Source organism: Leptinotarsa decemlineata, unplaced genomic scaffold, assembly GCF_025532065.1.
Source record: "Leptinotarsa decemlineata unplaced genomic scaffold, Ldec_3_MD MMD2_tig00003798_RagTag_RagTag, whole genome shotgun sequence".
In the NCBI taxonomy this organism is placed as follows: Eukaryota; Metazoa; Arthropoda; class Insecta; order Coleoptera; family Chrysomelidae; genus Leptinotarsa; species Leptinotarsa decemlineata.
The window spans coordinates 269,455-290,946 of record NW_027412596.1 but is presented as its reverse complement, the minus strand read 5'-3'; the positions used below and the strand labels follow the sequence as shown (position 1 = coordinate 290,946).

Below are 21,492 nucleotides of genomic sequence, written 5' to 3'. Positions count from 1 at the left end.
CAAGTTTCTACGTCTAAGATAGGTTTATAATAAGTTGTTTCATAAGTTTTGCCCGTTTCAATGTCATATGTTTTTAAGTTCCATATCGCAATATATATTTATTCTACTGTGTCGTGATATATACTGATCGATAGAGAATTGTGTACCTACTCTAACAATGATGCCGTCCCCATTTTTCTAAATTTCAATTCCTGCCTCTTTTCTGCTTATCATTATATGATGTAGAGTATGAATAAATAATATTCATGTATTACTATATGACAGTGATTTTCGGATAATTTTCCTCTACGAATCAAAATTGAACCAACCAGGAATTTGACAAAGATAGCGTTAATGAACACACTGTTCGACGTTGGTTTGCGTAATTTCGTTCCGGAGATTAAAGTAGGTCGACCTACAGTAATCAAGAACGAGGATTTGAGGACTGACCCATCACAAACGGTACGTGGGATGGAAGAACTGCGTGAGTTTTGATGGTTTAAAATGCATTGAAAAGGTCAAGTATCTCGAAACGCGGATGCGTCATGATTTGAATAATCGACAGGAATCGTCACGTTTCAAGGTATTTTTTTCTTTGCTTCTGCGCAACCAAAACGATCCTTTTTTCGATCGGATTCTCACGTGCGATGAAAAGTGGATCATCTACATCTACGACAACAGAAGTCGTTCAGGAGTGGTTGAACACCAATGAGCTGCCAAGGCACTTACCAAAGACAAAAACACGTGAAAAAATAGATCACAGTAACTGTACGTTTGAAGGTGGTTGACACTGTTTTGTGGTATATTCCATCAGTTCGGACTTCCATTGTCTAATATAATATTAATTGATTTAAAGCAAATGAACTTTAAACGTTCAAGCCAGTCTCGATATACCTACACAGTAGGTTTAATGGACTGACGCCTATCAGAAAACAACTACTCCCCTGGCTGATACCACGAAGGGAGTTGGATTATATCAGACAGGCGTCAGTGCAGGAATCTTCACAGAAAATTTCCTGTATATGCAATTGGCAATACAACTGAAAGACTCGACCTATATGGAACGGGCACACTTGCAGACCGGTTTCGGGCTTATTAGCCACTCATCAGTGCAAGATAGTGACCATCATCGACCTAAAGTTAATGATATTCCACAATTGAAAATCGGAATTCTTTCAGAGTATTTCATTCCTCTTCCGAAGTTGGAGCGCAATAAACTGGAATTTGGTATATTATGCATCGTAGTGGCAAAACTGTAAGTACGCTTTATACTTTTGACTCGCTGAACTTTGTGAAAACCAAGTACAATCACGGATCAACAGGGTGGTCATCCGTATTTTTTACGTTCGTGTGGACAATTTAGTGCGGTTGAACGTCAGGAACGTACTCGAAAACGAAATACTATGGCAAACGTAGTTTTGGCTAACGAACAACTCGCGTAACTCATGTCGCGAATATCACTAGCAGGTAACACTACACAGGGTGTTACTACTGGCGGCAATTTTTCGAAGTGCTTATCATTTTGTGCCGGTTCTGTAGACTGACGTGAATGCTTTCATTGATGCCGTTTGTATATACAAAGATTGTGCTCAAGTATCCGTCGCAAATGCTCTCAAAGGAATTCCGATGTTGTTCGATGGGTTCGCGGCAAAGTGATATCAAGGCGTAAAGACTACAGTGCAAACATGGAACGATGCGCTAGCTCTATTGAAAACCACATTCGGTCCACAAAAACCACCATATAGAGTCTATCGTGAACTATTCGCAACTGAGCAAGACCTAAATACTCCTACAGATATCTTTATTTGTAAACTGCGATCAATACTAGCACAGCTTCCTTCTGGAACTCTTACAGAAGAGGTTCTATTGGATATGGTTTCTGGATTATTGAATCATAGAATTAGAGAGAAAGTTCCACGTGATGAAGTAAAAACTTTTAGTGAACTTTTGACAAACTCAAGGTTGATTGAAGGAACTTTCGACCATAGTGACAAGGTCGTGACGAAAGACACTGAAGATACTCAAAGACGCATACGCTGCCAATACTGTAAAAACATAGGCCACACAAAAGACGAATGTAGGAAACTTTCAAACAGAAATTCTCAGGACCACGGAACACCGTAAACATCTGCACGTGAGCAGAATAATATCCGTGATTCGAACACCACTCAAAGTTCATCCAATCCAACATCAGATAGTACTTCTCGGAGTAATATAAGTTCCCCATTATCGTGCTATGGATGCGGTATGATGGGATTCATTCGTACTAATTGCCCTTCATGTAATAATATTGAAACGTCTTCAATGGAATTTTTCAGCATCGACACGTTCATTGCTCCTCATTCAAGACCAATTATTCATGTAGAAATTTCAGGACATCATTGTCAAGGTCTCATAGACACAGCGGCAAAACAGAGTGTTGCTGGTAAGGCCTTATATGATATTTTGAAACGCGAAGCCCAAACATTTTCTGAAGAAAATATTTTGTTGAAGTTTGCTGATGGTCAAGGTAAAATAGAGAATGTTCTTGTAACCTGTGTTGACTTGAAGGTCAAAGGCAAGAGTATACCTACCAAATTCATCATCTTCCCAGATGCGCCTAATGAAACTATCTTTGGCATAAATTTCATACAGGATGAGAAAGTTATCCTAGACGCTCATAATGGGAAGTGGTACTTCTCAGAAAACCAATCGGTTCGTTACGAATTGATGTTTGAATCTGCCACCAATTCTTCCGATCTCGCTTCCTAATCGACTTCCGAAACTAAAAAGGTTGACACCTGCGTCCGAAAGAAGGGACCATGCTTACAGAAGATCAACGTTCTCAACTCTTACTCTTTCTGAATCAGCACGAGAATATATTCAGTCTGGGGGAGAACCGACTCCCTATGCACAGCACCACATCAACACTAACGATCACCCTTCAATTGCCTTACCTCCGTATCGAATGTCTCCAGTTAAGAAGTCATTACTGAAAACAGAATTGGATCGACTGTTAGCGGAAGGCATAATTGAAGAGTGCGAAAGTGCGTGGGCCGCACCGGTCGTACTCGTCCTAAGAATGATGATGGAATTCGACTGCGCGTGGACTATCAACAGTTGAATGCCATAACAACAAGTAACTCGTATCCGATTCCGCGAATGGACGATTCACTCCATGCAGCCAAAAGAATATTTCACATGACCACGATTGATTTACGATCGGGTTATCATCAAGTGAGAGTTATTGATCATGACAAAGATAAGACTGCTTTCGTTACGCCCTTCAGGACATATCGTTACCTTTTTATGCCGTTCGGTTTGAAAGGTGCCCCCGGAACATTTCAACGATTAATGGACCAGTTTCGACGTGGTCTCGGCAGTGTCGTGATTCTCAGTTATTTGGACGAACTAATTATTCTTTCCAGTACGTTTGAAGAACACCTACATGACTTGAAGCTCGTGTTCGACAGACTTGAACAACCGTAAAAAGTGCGTGTTCGCGAGTGCCAAAGTAAAAAACATTGGACATTACATTACTTCCGATGGTATTTCGGTTGATCCCGAGAAGACTTCGGCGATAAGTGGACGTTTATCACCACGGAACGTCAAAGAAGTGCAATCCTTCCTTCAAACTGCTAGCTGGTATAGGCGATTTGTAGAAAATTTCGTAGAAGTATCTCGCCTGCTCAGCGATTTAACGAAAAAGAAGGCAATGTGGCGGTGGACTCCCGAAAGCCAAACGTCATTTGAAAAACTGAAGCAGTTGCTGGTATCAGCCCCTATAATGTATGACGAAGCCATACATTATACGTACTGATTCAAGTAGTTATGCATTAGGCGCCGTATTGCTACAAGGTGAAGGAGAAGATGAACATCCTGTAGAATACGCGAGCCGTTTACTGAATGCTGAAGAACGAAATTACTCTACGTCAGAGAGAAAAGCCTTAGCTGTGGTGTGGGCCCTAGGTAAATTCAGATACTACGTTGAAGGCTCCCCGATAGTCGTGCAAACCGATCACCAACCACTACGATGGTTACTCAGTTTGAAATCACCTACTGGTAGGTTAGCACGATGAGCTTTATTGATACAAGGTTACGATATCGAGATAGAGTACTTACCAGGAAAGCGGAACGTTGTCGCCGATACTTTGTTTAGTCCTCCTTGTGACCATGAAGAACAAGCGGCTTGCGAGTTTCTCGGTGTTTGTTGAATTCGCACCTTTCATTCGAAGGAATAGGATTGACGTAGCGCGGACATAGATTGTATTCGATAGTTTGCACGGAGACCAATGAATAATATACCGAGAGATTTATAATTATATTTTTGAAAGGAGGATTATTGAATGGTAGGGAAATTTCATTAACTTCAGTTACCAAAGTGAGAAAATAAGTTGCTTATTATTAGGAATTCGACTATAATAAGACTACTGGGAAAATGAACTGTAACATAGGATTCGTTGAAATTCTTTCTGATCAAGAAAATTGCTTCAATAGAATTTTAGTCGAAAGTGGAAAGTCAAAAGATGTTAGATTTGTTCTATCAAAACAACTATCAAACATCTTCTGCTGGATATGAGAGATCTGAGAAACGGCATGAACCACACAGCATACAATGAGGAAGTTCATACAAATTCATACATACAGTGCATTTATTTAATGTCCCCTTCCTCTTGATTTTTTGAACGGGTCAGCTAAAAAAATTTAAATTTAGGATAATGAAATCAATACATGAATAGTTTATTTTGAACTTAAATTGACAGATGAAACTTTCAAGATGGCGACTGGGCGTCATCTTGAAAGTTTGGTATTGAAAAATACTGTCAACCAATAATATACCGACAGTAAGGAAGGCGAAAGTAAGGAAGTTTAAGATACATCAGGACAATAAAATATAGCAGAAATCGTAGATGACGAGCCGCCGGCACAAAAACGATCCAAAGGATTGCAAAAGTGTAATAAAAAATAATTGAAAATATTTTTCAAGTGTACATAATATGATTACATAAATTCAAAATATTATATATTTGATTTTTGATTTTCTCAATATGATTCCTTATTATAATTTCATAAGATCTATTTGAACATATTTCTGAAAAAAAAATTCATTACGGTTGTGAATTGAATAGTTGATAAATGAATCCTACTTCGTTTCACCCAATTATGAAAAATAAAAACGAATTGAAAATAGTTGTGCATTGAAAATACTTGGAAAATGTTTTTCATAAACAATAGTCAATAGTTCAATAAATAATAGAGCTAGAACTTGAATAGCAAGCTGAGGTTGTTAATGGACTGATAATAAACAAAAAATACTTCAAACATTTTTGGCATATCTGCGAAAGTTTAAGAGTTATTATAATTTTGAATACAAAAGAACAGAGGAAAAAGACAAAATTCAAGGCCAAATAACATTGAAAGCTTTATGAAGAATAGAAAAAAAGATCCAAATATATGGCAACTTTCAATACATAATTGAGTATAAAAAATGAATGAAACGACTTTTTTTTAAATAAACAAATAAAAAACGAAAAAAATTTTTTTTACAAATTTTGAGGAACAAAAGAATTTATGAATTTTAGGAAAAAAAATGATTCCTCAATTTCAATATTTGGTCGCAAAAAACGATTGCTAATGAATGTACACATTTTTCAGCACCAAATTAATTTTTTTAAGAAACCGTTTTTTCTCTCAAAGTCATAATTTCCATCAATGAATATATTACGCAAAAAACTTTTAGATTTACTCATAAGCAAGCAGTAGAAAATAAAGAAAGTTATTTCTGAGTAACTTCCAACCGTTAGACTTCGGAACAATCGGGATTTAAAAAAAAAATTATTCACTTTTTTTATTTTTATTTTCCACTTTTTTATTAACAATTGAAAATAATTGTTAATAAAAAAGTGGAAAATCGTATTTTTCCAGTTTTAGCAACGACAGTCTATTCATTAGCCTATTGAAAATACCTTTACGGAGTGAAAAAAATTCCAGTGTTGTAGTTTGTAAATTATCATGGTTTTTATGTTAACTTTCAGTTTATAAAATACTAGCTTTTACCCGTGGCTTCGCTCGCATTTATGCCTTCAAATAAGTGTCAGTACAGAGTATTAGGTACAGTACTAAGGGTTGAAACTTTATCACTGGAAAACTAGATGACGTTAAAGTATCTAGATTTTGAGATTTTTTTAAAAACAATTTTTATCCTACATAAAAAATATATTTTTTCAATGAAAAGTATCTTATCTCACTTCTAATACCTCCAAGAACACACATAGTTTCATGATGATCGGTTAAGTAGTTTTTGCGTGAAACCATACCAAACAAACTTACATTCTCATTAGTAAGGATCTTTATTTAACAAATCCATAATTATTGGAAATTATAAAACAACAACAAGAATTAATTGGCGCTCCGGGGCGACTTCGATGACTCCAGTTGTGCATTTGTTTTTTCAGCTGCAGGAAAACCCGAAAAAACCTGCAGCACCACATTATCTGAAGATCTTGATCTGCCAATGTCATCTCTTTCACAAAATAAAATTTAGGGTATCTCTAGAGGCTTCATTGAATTCAATACATCGCCAGAACACTTAGTGACACGACTATCGACAAACTTAAACCAGTCCGATTCGTCTTTAACCAAGGCGTAATGATGACCAGATTCAACGCCAGAATCACAGTGAACAATGACTGCATGAAGATTATAATAGTGGTCTGCTAGATTGACGTGTTCATCTATTTCGAAACTTCGTAAGAATTTGGTGCTTCTGTCAGTGTTATTATTAGATTGACTGGTGCCTCAGATATATTTGTTTTCAAATAGCAGTCAGTTAGTTTGGCACATGTTTGGCAATACAGTCGATCATCACCTGTCAAAAGTTCCATTTTCAAATGACTTATTAATGGAAAAATTGAGTTAGAAACTTTTTAACCGCGGATTATTGTTAACTGATATATTTTAAAACTACGCGAAATTTTTATTCCTCAATTTCCATATTTGATATGTTTAAATAATTTTTTTGCTTGCTATGTCAGATTGGCTCTAGTTCCAGGGCTCTGTAAAAATTATAAATAATAGAGGTGCAGCTCCGGGAGTCGAAACATTTTTTTAGCTAATTTTGAATATTTTTCGAGATATTCTAAAAAAACAAACCTCAATTTTTTTCACCGATTTGTCCATACCTTTTGAAGGTTTTTCAGCGCCTTTTCAAAATTTTTCTTGAACTTCCTATGCGACAATATGGATCGAATAACACCTTGATCACAATTGTCGAGAGTTTATAAAAATTTCCATATTTTCAAGAAATAATGGTACACGTTAACTAGACAAGTTAGTATATGGGGAAAGTGTTCCATATTTCATATTTATGTTAATCCAGAGCTTCCAGTTGTATCTATCAAGTCAAACAACGGTATTCAAACTTCCGATGAGATCATAGGACATGATCACAAGATATTAGTCATATTAGTATTTCAAACCAATAACCGTGAAGTAGACAATTAGCGATGAAGGCCTTTGAGCATTTTCTGCTACTTAGATTTTGTCTAACAAATCTTATGATCAGATTTGCTCAATTTCGGATTGATATATATAGCGGACGTGTTCACTTACAATGACTATCACGAAAATTATACGATGAAGTTTAAATTTGTCATTTTATTGGCTCGTATTATCATCATGTACGTAAAATTTTTGTCTTCTATGTTCGAATAAATCTATTCTTCAATACAAATTGAAATCAAGACAACAAATTATCTTCAATTGCTGAAAAGTTCAAATCAGTTTTTTTTGCTGAAACATTTTAATAAACTTATATCATTTCTTGTGTATAAAAGTCATTCATAATCATAATGCTAGTGAATAAGAATAGAAACCTCATTCAATAATGGCAAACACATTCATCCCACTCAATATACTGTAGAAATTTTAGGTCAATACTCAAAAATAATGAACCTTCGTACATCCCTGGTTCAAGTCTTCATCAAAGAACTCAATTACAAAAGTAATAATAGGATATGGTTATTTTGATAGAATTCAATTATCACAATCCTGCTAATTATTTTGTTTGTTTTGTAGCTTTCGGAAAATCGAACTATTCTAGAAATCGCATTAGGTGGAACGGGCGATGTAATCTCGGAAAGTTATAGTTGAGAATGACTGGAAAATCGATCGAATGTCCTGTGCCACAAACCGCAACGTTGCAAAGTAGCTCTGGTTCGCACACAATTATATTACACATAATTTATATCGAGTTTGATATGATTTACATCGCTTTGAGTGGAATGTTGCCGGAAGTAACATTTTTGGATGTAGTAATGATATAAATTGAATCATCAGGATACTATTTCCGATTGAATTTATTTCACAATAATTTTCTATAGTTGATTATTTCAGAACAATAAGAAAATGTTGTAGACGAATAGTAGGTCATTTGCATTTTCCCGTTTGATACATTACAGATGAATTAAATCGAGGTATGAAGGAGGGTGAATGAGTCTCTTGCAATATATATGACTATAAAGTAGACTAATTGTCAATTGGCAGACGAATTGACCGTGTTTATACAACTGAAAAATATTTTTTTAATTTTCAAAAAAAAATAATAACTTCGACCAACGTTTGACCGTCTGCTATTCTTTCCCTGCAATATATAATTATTGAATAGACAAACTGGCAGACGAATAGACCGTGTTTAGACGAGAGTGGTAGACACTTTTTGATCACAGAAGTGTCAATGTTACTTCATAGGAGATTTTTATCAATTTTAGTGAAGAGCACCCTTCAAGCAACACAACTCCTATTACCATTTTTTTCAACAGTTGTTTTGATGAAGTGGGAATTGATAATGATAAATGTACGAGATTTAGAAATGCATAAACAATATTTTTATTCCAATATCGATATAAAAACTAAATAACTTTCATCTGATTCTATGGTTTTTTGATTTATTTCGATTGATTACGTAAAATAGTATTTTCGATATTTTCATGCTGGATTTTCATTTCATCGAGTTATCATAATTTCTCGAATACTGACTTACCTGCAGATGTTAATATAATTTTTTTTAATGTTTTCCGGCGTATCAGGTCCTTTGAACCAGTTGAATGTATACTGTCCATTATCATTGTGACACCAGCCATAATTTAATGGGTGTAACTGAGATGGATTTTTTTTTTAAAGATTGATCCACATGTTTGATATATATACTGTTTTTAAAATTGTTTGCTGTAACTCTCTGGCACATGGTGTTTGATTGGACGGCTCAAACGATGTAACTTGTTTCTTGAAAGACTCCATGTCATCTATCACGTCGTAATGTCTTTCAAATATCCGAACTTTCGCTTCATTGAGACTTTGGATAACGTATTTTTGGTTGTTGCTTACCTACGGCACACAAATTCTTCGATTATTGGTGCAGTGTCGGCAACCAAAGAAGGATTCGCCAAGCCTGCAAAAGCTTTTTTGAACTTTTCGTTGTTCATTAAAATCTACAAAGGTTCATTTTTACCTTTTTTGTAAAAAGCTGGTGTAAAATCACAGCCGGTTGAGGCATTGCAGTGCACCACACACGACCAATCCTGAACAAAACTATTCATCGGAACTAGCGTTTGAAAATCCACAACCATCAAAAATACACGTTAATATTGAAAAGACTATTTTGAAAGATACTCCAAAAACACGAATAAACTCGAAAACGGATAATCCAGCAGATAGACCAAAAACCAGACAGAAAAGTAACACAAAGTATAATGAAGCTGGAGGTAGATGAATACTCGACACTTCTTCTAACATATAATTTAAGTATTGTATGACTATTTAATATCTATCTAATATGTTCTATATTTTTCGCTCGAAAACTCAATTAAATAACCCGAACCATAAACTAATAAGCTATCTCTCGTACTAATAAACAATTATTTCGACATTAGAATATTTCATATAGATCTTCATTGTTTACAATTTCTTTGGTGATTAGTGTAAAGAAAACTTTCATTGTTTCTAGGGTATTATAAGAACGTTAGATTCATACCAGTATGGATCCTTATATTAGGGAATATACAAACGAACCGATTTTTGCTAAAATTATAGAAAATTATGCAGAACTCATCTCAACTGAACTTAAAGGATTGAAATGTTTACATTTGAATATACGTAGTATATTAAAAAATATAGATGAATTGTTGATATTTTTGAATCAATTCAATGGAAAATTTGATAAAATTATTCTAACAGAAACCTTTAAGATACACGACCTCGAGACAATTAGTATGAAAGGGAACAAAACCCTCTATAATAAGGGAGAAATAAGTAAAAATGATGGCGTAATAATATATATCAAGAAAAGTATTAAATATGAGTGTGAAGTTCAAAACATTGGGAATATCAGAGTCTTAGAAATGAATTTAACAATGAAACATCACAAAATAAATATCACTGCCATTTATAGATCCCCGAGTACATGTGTGAAACAATTCATTACCGAACTTACTGTTTATTTACAGAAAGCAAAAAACAAATGTACTCATATAATTATCGGTGACATAAACTTAGACCTTCTTTCTGATAGTGAAATAGTTGAAAAATATAACAATATATTGAACACAAAGGGATTCATTTCATATATTAATGAAGTAACTAGACCAAATAGTTGTACTTGCCTAGACCACATTTTTGTCAAAAGTGATTTGCAAATTAATTCTTATATCTTCAAAATGAGTATAACCGTTCACTACACAATTGCCTTAACACTTTATTTGGATAACACAGAGATCGATAAAGGAACGGAAACAAAAAATTCACTTATTACGGAAAACTTGAACAAGATCTATTATCAGAAAACAGGGAAAATATGTATATAACAGAACATGCCATAATACTGCAACAATATTTGTGAATAGATTACGATATCTTATTGAAAAGAATACAATTATAACTAAACCTAAGAAAAAACATGAGGTAAAGAAATCCTGGATTACTGCGGAGTTAACAGAGCTCATAAATATAAAAAACAAAAAGTATCAAATTCTACTAAAATATCCCGGGAGCAAAACACTCAGAGAAGAATATAATTCATTATAAAATAAATTAAATTGGTTACTGAAAGCTGCCAAGAAAAAATATGTTCAGAAAATAATGAATAACAGTAAAAACTCAAAAGAACTATGGAAATGTGTCGATGAGATATGCAATAAATCTAGACCTGAAACGACTATTCAATCAGAGAATGGCTCAGTGATAAAAATACTTTGGAAATTTGCAATAATTTCAATGAGTACTATGCAAATCTTGGTCAAGATTATGCCCTTAAAATTAAAGAACTGGCTAATTACAATTACAATGAACAAAGATTACAGAATTCAATATATCTATCAGAAACTGATGAAGAGGAGGTTTTCAAAGTTATTATGGAATTAAAACAGAAGAAATCTCCAGGTTATGATGGAATTCGCTCAGAAACGCTCAAATTGATTGTCAATGAAATTAAAATGCCATTAACTCACCTAATCAACAGATATTTACAGAAAGGCTGCTTTCCCAAAATGGAATAATTAATAAAGTGAAATAATAATATTGCAGACCCCAACAAAAGGTAAAATTTTGAGCTTTGCTGACGATACGGCTGTCTTGTATATCGACTCTACATGGAACCAATTGAAGATGTCTGCAGAAAAAGATATCATTGAGATCGAAAAATGGTTCTGTCACAATAAACTTACGATCAATTTCGAAAAAACCAAATATTTGTCTTTCACATCATACTGTAGTACTGCATACTGCAGTACCCAATATGGGACCCCTAAATATAGGAGAAAATGATCACATACCTGAGGGCGAGTCAATAAAATATCTAGGTATCCATTTAGATACATATTTTCGATGGCACCTACATATGGAAGAAATAATCAGAAAGTTAGAAGGTACACTTTCTGAATTCAATAACTTAAAAAACTTTCTTGATATTCAACATTTGAAAACGTTGTACTTCGCACTTGTTCAATCCCAACCATCCTATGGTATAATAGGTCGGGGAGGAGTGAATGATTATTATCTTAGGAATCTAAATGTAATTCAAAAATGGATACTGAAGATTATATTTAATATAAAAAAACTCATCCAACTGCTGCCTTATTTAAAGAAGCGAATGTATGTGATATTCGAAAACTTTTTTGTATGAGTATACTCAGTAATGTAAAAAAGGAAACATCAAAATGAAACCAATCATCCACTCCTTCAATACTAGGAAAGAGGGAAACTCTTTAAATGCACCACGATGTGACGAAACCATAGAACAAAGAAATGCAACATATCTCGGACCACGCTTATACCAAATATTATCAGAAAAAATGAAAAATATCAACAGTTCTCACATGTTTAAGAGAGGAGTGAAGAAATTCATTCTGAATACTGAAAGAGCTTTATTTTCTGATTTTGTTAATCAAACAATTTCGAACAGCAATTTTACTTAAGCATTTGTTGAGCAGACAACAATAACTATGTATTATTTCTGAAACTACTATCTCTGTTGATAAGGTTATTGATAAATTCATCATTCATTATCTTTCAATGTTAGATTAAGTATTTATACAATTAATTACAATGTATCCTTATCACGAACAAGCTATGTAATGTATATCAGTGTACGCGATAATAAGCCAAAGAAAAAGAAAAATGTTCTGGAACAGTTGAATAATTTAGACATTCAAGACAAAGTGTTCAATCGAATGTTATCTCATATGAGAAGAATCGCGCTTCAGGGTGTAGAATATGTCGTCACCGATGCTAAAAAACAAATTTGTACTTCTGACTATAGTAATATACACACATCGGAAAAGTCTAGGGATATTTTTAAAAATGGCAATAATTTTTTTTTAATCGCTTTAGGGAAAAAAAGTTGACGGGTGATTAACAAACGAATGTAACTTACAACAAAATTTATCAAATGGTCGAAAATACTGAGTGCGCATATGAGCAAAACTAAAAAAAAAAATATGGCTCTTCTTTGGCACCCCGAAAAAAAATCATAATACAAAAAAATTGGATTCAGTACAAAGTATGGCCTCCACGCTGGTTTATTACGGCCCTACATCTATCGTGCATCGACAAAATGAGATTGTCAATGTCTTGTTGAGGTACATTTGCCCATTCAGCGATTAAGAGCTCTCTCAATTGAAACGTTGTGTGAATGTTCCCCATATGCGGAGTAATTCTTCGTTGAAGCATGTCCCACACATGCTCGATGGGATTCAGGTCCGGTGATTGTGCTGGCCATGGCAATACATCAACTCCTTCGTTGGTGAGCCAGTCAGTCACTAGACGCGCGACATGTGGACGAGCATTATCGTGCATTAGGTGGAAGTTTCCACTAACAGCACCAGCAAACGGACGGACGATAGGTAGAAGAATGGTGTCGAGGTACTGTCGAGCTGTGAGGGAGCGATTTGGAAAAACGAGATCGGTTCTGCCGCCGATCATGATTCCGCCCCATAGCATTACTGTACCACCTCTGTATGTGTGGACTTCCTGGACGTGTCTCAAACGTTCATTATTTCCAGGTCGTCTCCACAGTCTTACTCGACGATAATCTGGATGAAATCCAAATCTGGATTCGTCTGTAAACAAAACTGTGGCCCAATCATTTGCATCCCAGTTTTGATGTTCTTGACACCACTCTAATCTTCTACCGCGATTGCCTCTCGACAAAGGTGGACATCTAAGTGGCCTTCTGTTGTGGAGATCTGCTTCATGCAGTCGATTTCTGACAGTATCACGACCAATGGTTACCTGGTGCGTCTGCTGCAACACGTTAACCAACTCAGGTGCTGTGATTGTTGGTTGTCTTCTTGCGGTTAAGACCAAAAATCGGTCTTGAACCGCTGTTGTAGCGCGTCCTCGCCCTGGATGTTGTTCGGCTGGACTGCCAGTTTCACGGAAACGCCGCCACAATCGACTGATAACACTTTGGGAGACCCCCAAATGAAGAGCTACATCATTTTGTCGCATGCCACCTTGAAGAAGCCCTACAGCTCTATTCATCTCAGCCAATGGTAAGTGATGGCGTTCCATGTTAAAGTACAATATTTCCAGTTCAATTGCTGAGCAAGAACTGCATATAATGTACAAACTCGACACTTTCAGATTATTCATTTTAGCCGAAAACCTACAGTTTGTAAAAAACTTGATGAAAGATTAGTTACCGTTTTTGCAGGCTTTGTTCAACCCTTAGAAATCTACAGGGTGATCGAGTGTACCAATTTATTCGAAATTAAACGACCTCATGCATTTATTTTTATATTTAGTATATTATAAAAATATCCCTAGACTTTTGCGATGTGTGTATGTATAATGTTTTGTATGTGAACGTACCGAATGTGTGTGAAATTTCAAGACAATATGCGTGAATGCTAGTGACTATAGCAATGGAAATCGATTCGTTCGACATCAGTCAATAACGGCCAGTTAGAAGCATTTGCGCAGGCACAATTCCAAAGAATACATCATTCAAATGTGAATTGGAATTGATATTTCGAAATCTGCGTCAGTTAGATACAAAAAACTGTTGAATTTGTTCCAGAACACACAACAAGGTTGGAGAAGAAGAAGTCACAAATGGAATTTTTCGTTCATAGAGTTATCATAGAATCTACGATGTCAGCATGTATTTTGATTAGAGTCGTACAACAAACATGAAATGTAATAAAAAAAATGGATATTTTGATTGAAACAGTAAATATTTTGCTTCATTTCAAGTTAGTAAAAATATATAATATACGTATGCAGAATTATCACTATCACTCATCGATAAAGCCAGACACGTGGCTTTATAACAATTTGGTATTGAGTTGAGGTAAGCTAGACAACAAAAATGCAAATCGCAATGGTTCACATATTCAATAAGACCTTCTCTATTCATACCCAAGGTGACATGGATCAATTCACTTGAGTGTCACTCTTATATATACTTTTTGGGGGTTATCGTTTTTTTCAATTAATTTGTAATACGAAACGGTTTAGAGGTAATTATATATTCCTCAAGCCAACCCTGGACTAATATTTTTATCCTACATACATCAGAAGATAAGAAATAACAATTACTGATAATTGTTTTTCATCAAACTCAATCTATAGTAATGAATAAGAACGGTAATTGCTGACATCCATTTTTCTCGAATACTATCTCTCACAATGAATATTGTATCGTACAATTTTTTTATGTTTTATTACACCCTCATAACCGGAAAATGTGATTATAAATTTTACTCGAGAATCATCCAACTGAAGCTCATTTTGTGACCAGTTTTCCAGTTGAATAAAACGTATAGTAAGATACGAATAACTTTTATTCATGTTGTCGTTTGTTGAGAGAGTGTTCGTATAACTTGAAACACCAACTTTTTTATTTTTGGTTTCTCGCAGGTGGATTTCCAAAAATCAAAGTTCAGTCGTGAAGAGGAAACCAAATAACACCGTAGAGGTTATTGATAGCCAACATCTTGGGAGCATTTGGAAAATACGCTGTCGTGTTGTTTCATTTGAATTTGTACGAAATTAAGGTTAGTACTGATTTCCCATTTATTTTCTGTTCAATATATGTATAGAGTTTGTGGTTGTATACTATATTTTTTGTTCGACTCAAAAATGTTTCCATTCATAGATATGACTCGCATAAAGTAGTGTTTCCAACACTTTTTATGAGTTCAATACTTGCAGAATATGTGTTTTGAATGACAGTTGATTTTTTTAATTATAACTGTAGCTCGCTCGTTTTCCACAATCACTTCATGTGTATGTTTATATTGAAGATTGAATTTATTTCGGAACACGATATTAACGTGTGCAGTACCAGTTCAGAGTCATCTCAACAACTACATCCTAAACCGTTTTAGCAACCTTTTCCAGAACGAATCACAGTAGCTTCCAGAATCATCTCAACAGTCTCCACAGAACAAGCTTCAAATCTCTGCAGCTTTCAAAACCTATTCACCACACCAAGAATTTTAGTTGTGAACAATATAAGCCATGTCAATAAATATAATCCAAATGATTGATTTTCCAGAAACCAAGTCGGTAATTGATAAATACTTTTTAGTCATCAGAGATGATTATTCAGAGTATATTGCAAACAAGCTATAAAATTTATTGATAATTATTGGAGAATTGGCACGCTTTGGGTTGATCATCAAAATGATGAATAATAAGCACATAGGCTTAGGATTGAAGCGACGCAGCTCCAGGGTAAAGTGGCAAACTGTTAACATTGTCTTCAATCGTAGAGTAACAACGGCAGTAATCATCAATTTAACTCATAAAGTTCCTAGAAAACTTTTAGGCGATGCTTTTTCATTATTTTAACGTCAAATTTCCAAACTTTTGAAACAAATGTCATGCCTCAAAGTTGATTTTACATTTTCAGGGGATTTTATTAAAAAATCGAATGATGGGGAAACTGTTGATCGTAAATATTTCAGTACACCAAATGAAGTTATCGACTCAGGTACGGCCTTTGCTGCTTGTTACAATGAAAACGCTGTGGATGTTATATTGAATAAATTAGGCGAATTTGAAGAACAACTGTCGTGGAGGGCTTTGAGTAAAATTGATTTGTTGGAAGGAGCAATGAATAAATATGTGATTGGTGACGGTTCTTCTTTCATTCCATTGCCACAAGAAATCGCAAAGAAGCAGGCATGCACTAATGTACGAAACAATGACGAAATGTGCTTCTCTTGGAGTATTATCAGCGCCTTGTATCGTGTAGCGGAAAATTCTAATAGAGTGTTGAAATATCCACACTATTCTACAGTTTTGAATAATACAGGGCTGAATACTCCAATGGACTCACATCAATTTTCCAAATTTAAAAAACTCAATAATATTTCTGTTAATGTTCACACTTTAGAATTGAATCAAGTGAAGGAAAGATCATTTTATGAAGTAGGACCTGCCAGACTCACGACAACAAAACGAGACAGACATGTTAATTTGTTATTAATTCAAGACAAATATTTACCAAAATTTTACGATTATGAGGCTCCACCTATCAATGATGATGACGAGACTGAAAATAAATTCCATTATTGCCAGATCAAAGACATGTCTAGACTATTAAGTAACCAATTGAATGGAAAGAAAGACAAAAAATTCTTTTGTGATAAATGCCTCAACTATTTTTCAAGTCAGCAAAAATTGAATGATCATACTGTTTTGTGCGAAAAAGTGAATGACTGTAAAATTTTTTTTCCTACATACGATCATGTGGAATTTCGAAATTAGGTTCATAAACAAAAATGTCCGTTTATAATTTTTGCTGATTTCAAGTCACTGTTGGAAAAATGTAACGAAAACATTTCAAAAGCTATCGAGGTGAAGACTGTATGAAATGGTTGCCGATGAGTTGTCTGATAATGCAAAATTTGTTGAATAAAAAATAAAGAGTATTGAGCTGATGAAAATGCCTTTAGATATTATCGGTGCTGCAACGACTTGTCATATTTGTGATTTGTTAAAAACCGTTCACCCTCAAAGATGTTATCGTGTACGATCATGACCATTATACGGGGACTTTCTGCGGATTTGCACACCAAGCCCCCTGTTATGTCAATTTTCAAAAATTATTTGTGGTACCAATTATTTTTCATAATCTTTCAGGATATGACAGTCACTTCATTATAAGAGATATCGCATAAAAGGCTGCGTGAGCATACTTTCCTCAAATAAAGGAAAATACATTTCTTTTACACAGAACTATGCTGAAACTGAAATCAAATTCAGATTCATAGATTCTTCTCGATTCATGGGAACTTCGTTGGATGAATTAGTATCCACATTTGATCAAAATGATTTAGAAATTTGAAAGATGAATTTTTCCATTTAGATGATGAAAAATTCGCTCTTTTCACCAGGAAGGGGGTATTTCCGTATGATTATGTAGATAGCATGGAAAAACTGAACGACACCGAGTCACCATCACGAGAAGAATTCTAAAATAAATTGAATGATGAATACATAACAAATGAGGAATATGCTCATGCACAAAATGTGTGGGAATCATTCGGAATTACAAATAAGGGATCGTATGCGGACCTATATTTGAAAACAGATATTTTATTACTGGCAGACGTTTTTGAAATTTTTCGTCAAAAAAGCATGGCAATTTATGGGTTGGATCCCGCGTAGTATTATACTATACCTAGGTACATATGGGATGTCATTGAATTACGAATTTTAAAAGACATTGATATGATTATGTTTGTAGAAAAGGGGATAAGGGGCGGAATATCAGTTTGTTCAAATAGATATTCTGAAGCAAATAAAAAATATATGGAAGCATACAATCCCGAAAAACCTTCAAAATATCTTTTATATTTAGACGCTAATAATTTATATGGGTGGGCAATGTCAGAATTTTTACCTAACGACGGTTTTCAGTGTGTTGAAAATTTTGATAAAGACGTAACTGAAATTCCTGGCAATGCTTCAGAAGGCTACATATTGGAAGTTGATTTGAAGTACCCTGGGAGATTACATGATTCACATAAAGATTCCCCGTTTTGTCCAGAGCATCACGCACCACCAAATTACAAACAAAAAAAAATAATGGATAACCTGTATAATAAAGAAAACTATATTTTGCATTATCGCAACTTGCATTAAAAAACGGTTTGATTCTTACCAGAATTCATAGGGTTGTGAAATTCAAACAATCTGCATGGCTGTGTACCTACATCGAGTTGAATATTCGTCTAAGGGTTGCAGCCACCAGTTTTTTGGCAAAAATGCTATATTTGGGAAAACGATGGATAACATTCAAATACACAGGGTGGTCAAACTTGTGAACCGTCGTTATGGCGCCAAAAATTTAATTGCGAGCCCCGAATTCAGAGTAGAACCGTTTTCGATACAGACTTGGTGGCTATTGAATTGAGAAAGACTAAAAATGTCTTCAATAAACCTTTATACATCGGAATTCATCACGCACTTTGCAGGGTTACGATCCAAAATGTACACCTACGAAGTGCAGGGTGGGAAAGTTATCAAAAATCAAAGGGAATTCGATATAATGTAGTCAAAAATGAAATTGATTCCAAAGATTATATCGATTGTCTCAGAAATTTTAAAGACGAAATATGTGAGCAGTTTACTATTCTATCATATGCTCACAACGATTTCAGTATCAAGCAGGTATCGTCCACACGACGATAAATGAAAATTAATTCCTACTTTGGGGGCACCATAGTTTGAAATGAGGTTATCATTTGGATTTATTTTTTATTGATGTGCTTCATTGAAAAATTTTGTCCTTGTTTGGTTATGACTGATATGTGTGTGTTACTTTGAGAACTCTCAGCAGCGGTAGGAGTTCACCAACTTCACAAGAATTGTGTGCAAACAAAAATATGTTTGTGTATTTCAGTTTTTGTAAACTATTTATTATTGTACATGAACAGGTTGATATAATTTGAATGAAATATTTCGAAATTTTGTATATGTCTTGTACACATACGTTAATATAATTTGAATAAAACATATATTGAAATTTTGGTATTTTATTACGTCATACAACTTTTTTAAAGTTGAATTTATATATTAAATGGAACAAATGTTACAACATTTTCTCATTCATTACATAAATCCTACACTATATTTTGTTTAAAATGAAATAAATATTCACGTGAAGCATCAACATACAGACTATATGAAGCTGAGGCTTGACAAAATCCTTCTATGATTTCTTCCAGAGTTATTCTCGCGTAACCATGATTGTATCATATTGAAAACACCTCGATAATAGTTACAAAAGTTCAAAGCATCCAGCATAGCGATACGATCAGAGAGCACACCAAGGTGAGTATTCAGGATCTCGTTTACATTTCGTTGAAATAGCTCTATGTTCGTGGTGTCTTTGGAAATGGAAACTTCAGTGTCATTGCTTTTCGAGTTTGAAAGCCATGTATTTTTGGAATTTCTTCCTGACGTTTCGCTGGCGCGGGTGGCTCGCTTCTTCAGAGGTTCAACCATCATGGCTTGCTGTCCGATGACTACCTTTTAGGCTTCGTAAAGCGTATTTATGCCTTGTCAGGTAATCCGTTGTATTTGTACCTGCATTTGTAGCAGTATTTGTACCTGCATTTGTACCTATATTCGTACCTCCACTTGAACCTGGAACATTAACAATCTTGCTGCCTGTTGTCCTGTTCGTTATTCTCGAATTCCTTAAAATGGGGTTCCATATTTGATTGGGGTTCACCGCTTCTTCTTTTCTGTTGAAATTATCCGTGTGTTTGTGGATCTCTATTGCCTCCCGTACCAGTCGGTTATGGTATCCCTGGTTGGGGGCAATTAGTTCTGTGTTTTCAAACAAGATTATGTGGTCTCCTTCACTCAGTGCGTGTTCTGCCACAGCTGACTTGTCTGTTTGGCCTAGTCTGCAGTTCCTTTTATGCTCTTTTAGTCTTGTTCTCATGGATCATTTAGTGGTTCCGATATATACCTTTCCATAAGTGCACTGTATGCGATATACCCCTCTTTTGTCTTCAGCCGACCTGAGGCTTTGTTGTATCTTCCTCGTGGGTTTGAAGACTGTTTCGATGTCGTGTTTGCCCAAAAGTTTTCCAATTCTATTCGTGACCCTAGGGATGAACGGTAGATATGCGCATGCAACCATCCGATCCTTTTTCGCTTTATGAACTGTGATGCCCTTCGGTCTCATGGCTTTTCTGGTCTTGGAGGCACTGTATCCATTCGATCTCAGGGTCACTTCAAGGTATTTCAGTTCCCTCTCCAGATGTTCTGGTTCACATATTCTCCGAGCCCGTTCCGTTAGATAACTCCTCTCTTTTGTCTAGGATGGTGGTTCGATAGTGAGTGCAAGTATCTATCTGTATATGTAGGTTTTCGATACACTTTGTGGGTTAGTCTGGTACCACATCGTTCTACCAGTACATAACTTCCTGTGAGACATGCTCTAAAGAGTTCGACGATGTCATTCGGGAACACGTGGGCTAACACCCTCAGAGATTCTTCCAGTGGGACATTGGTAAACAAAGACACCACATCGAAGCTGACCAGAATATCCGTCGGCTCCAGCGTTAAGCCCCTAATTTTACCAACGAAGTCTGTCGAGTCCTTGACGCAGGAGTTGGTCTTTCCCACATGGGGTTGTAGGAGCAAGGCCTGATGTCTCGCCAAGTGGTAGGTCGGAGAGCCCGGGGTAGTGACTATCGGTCTCAGTGGCATGTTGGTTTTGTGTATTTTCGGTGTGTAGAGCCTAGGTGAAACGGCTTCAGTTCTAAGAATGGCTTTCCGTGTGGTTTCCGACAGTGATGAAGAAACGTTACTCGCGCCAGCGAAACGTCACGAAGAAATTCCAAAAATCCACGGCTTTCAAACTCGAAAAGCAATGACACTGAAAACCTCAGCCGTGAAAATCTAAATATTTCCTCAAAAACTTCTACGGGGAGGAAATTTGGAGATTATACATCCAACTGGATAAAGGCAGGAAACGTTAAACACACTTAATGGAAACATTGACATTTT

General features: G+C 35.3%; 1 protein-coding gene and 1 long non-coding RNA gene across 2 annotated transcripts in view; one reads left to right on the top strand and one right to left on the bottom strand.

The window, feature by feature from the left end:
• Window positions 1–21,492, bottom strand: part of LOC141483653 (twitchin-like) — a 437,930-nt gene that overhangs the window by 307,339 nt on the left and 109,099 nt on the right. The window lies entirely within an intron of this gene.
• Window positions 15,104–21,492, top strand: part of LOC141483654 (uncharacterized) — a 50,581-nt gene continuing 44,192 nt past the window's right edge. The window contains exon 1 of the long non-coding RNA XR_012466209.1: window positions 15,104–15,509. This is a non-coding gene — a long non-coding RNA (uncharacterized lncRNA). The remainder of the gene's footprint in view (window positions 15,510–21,492) is intronic.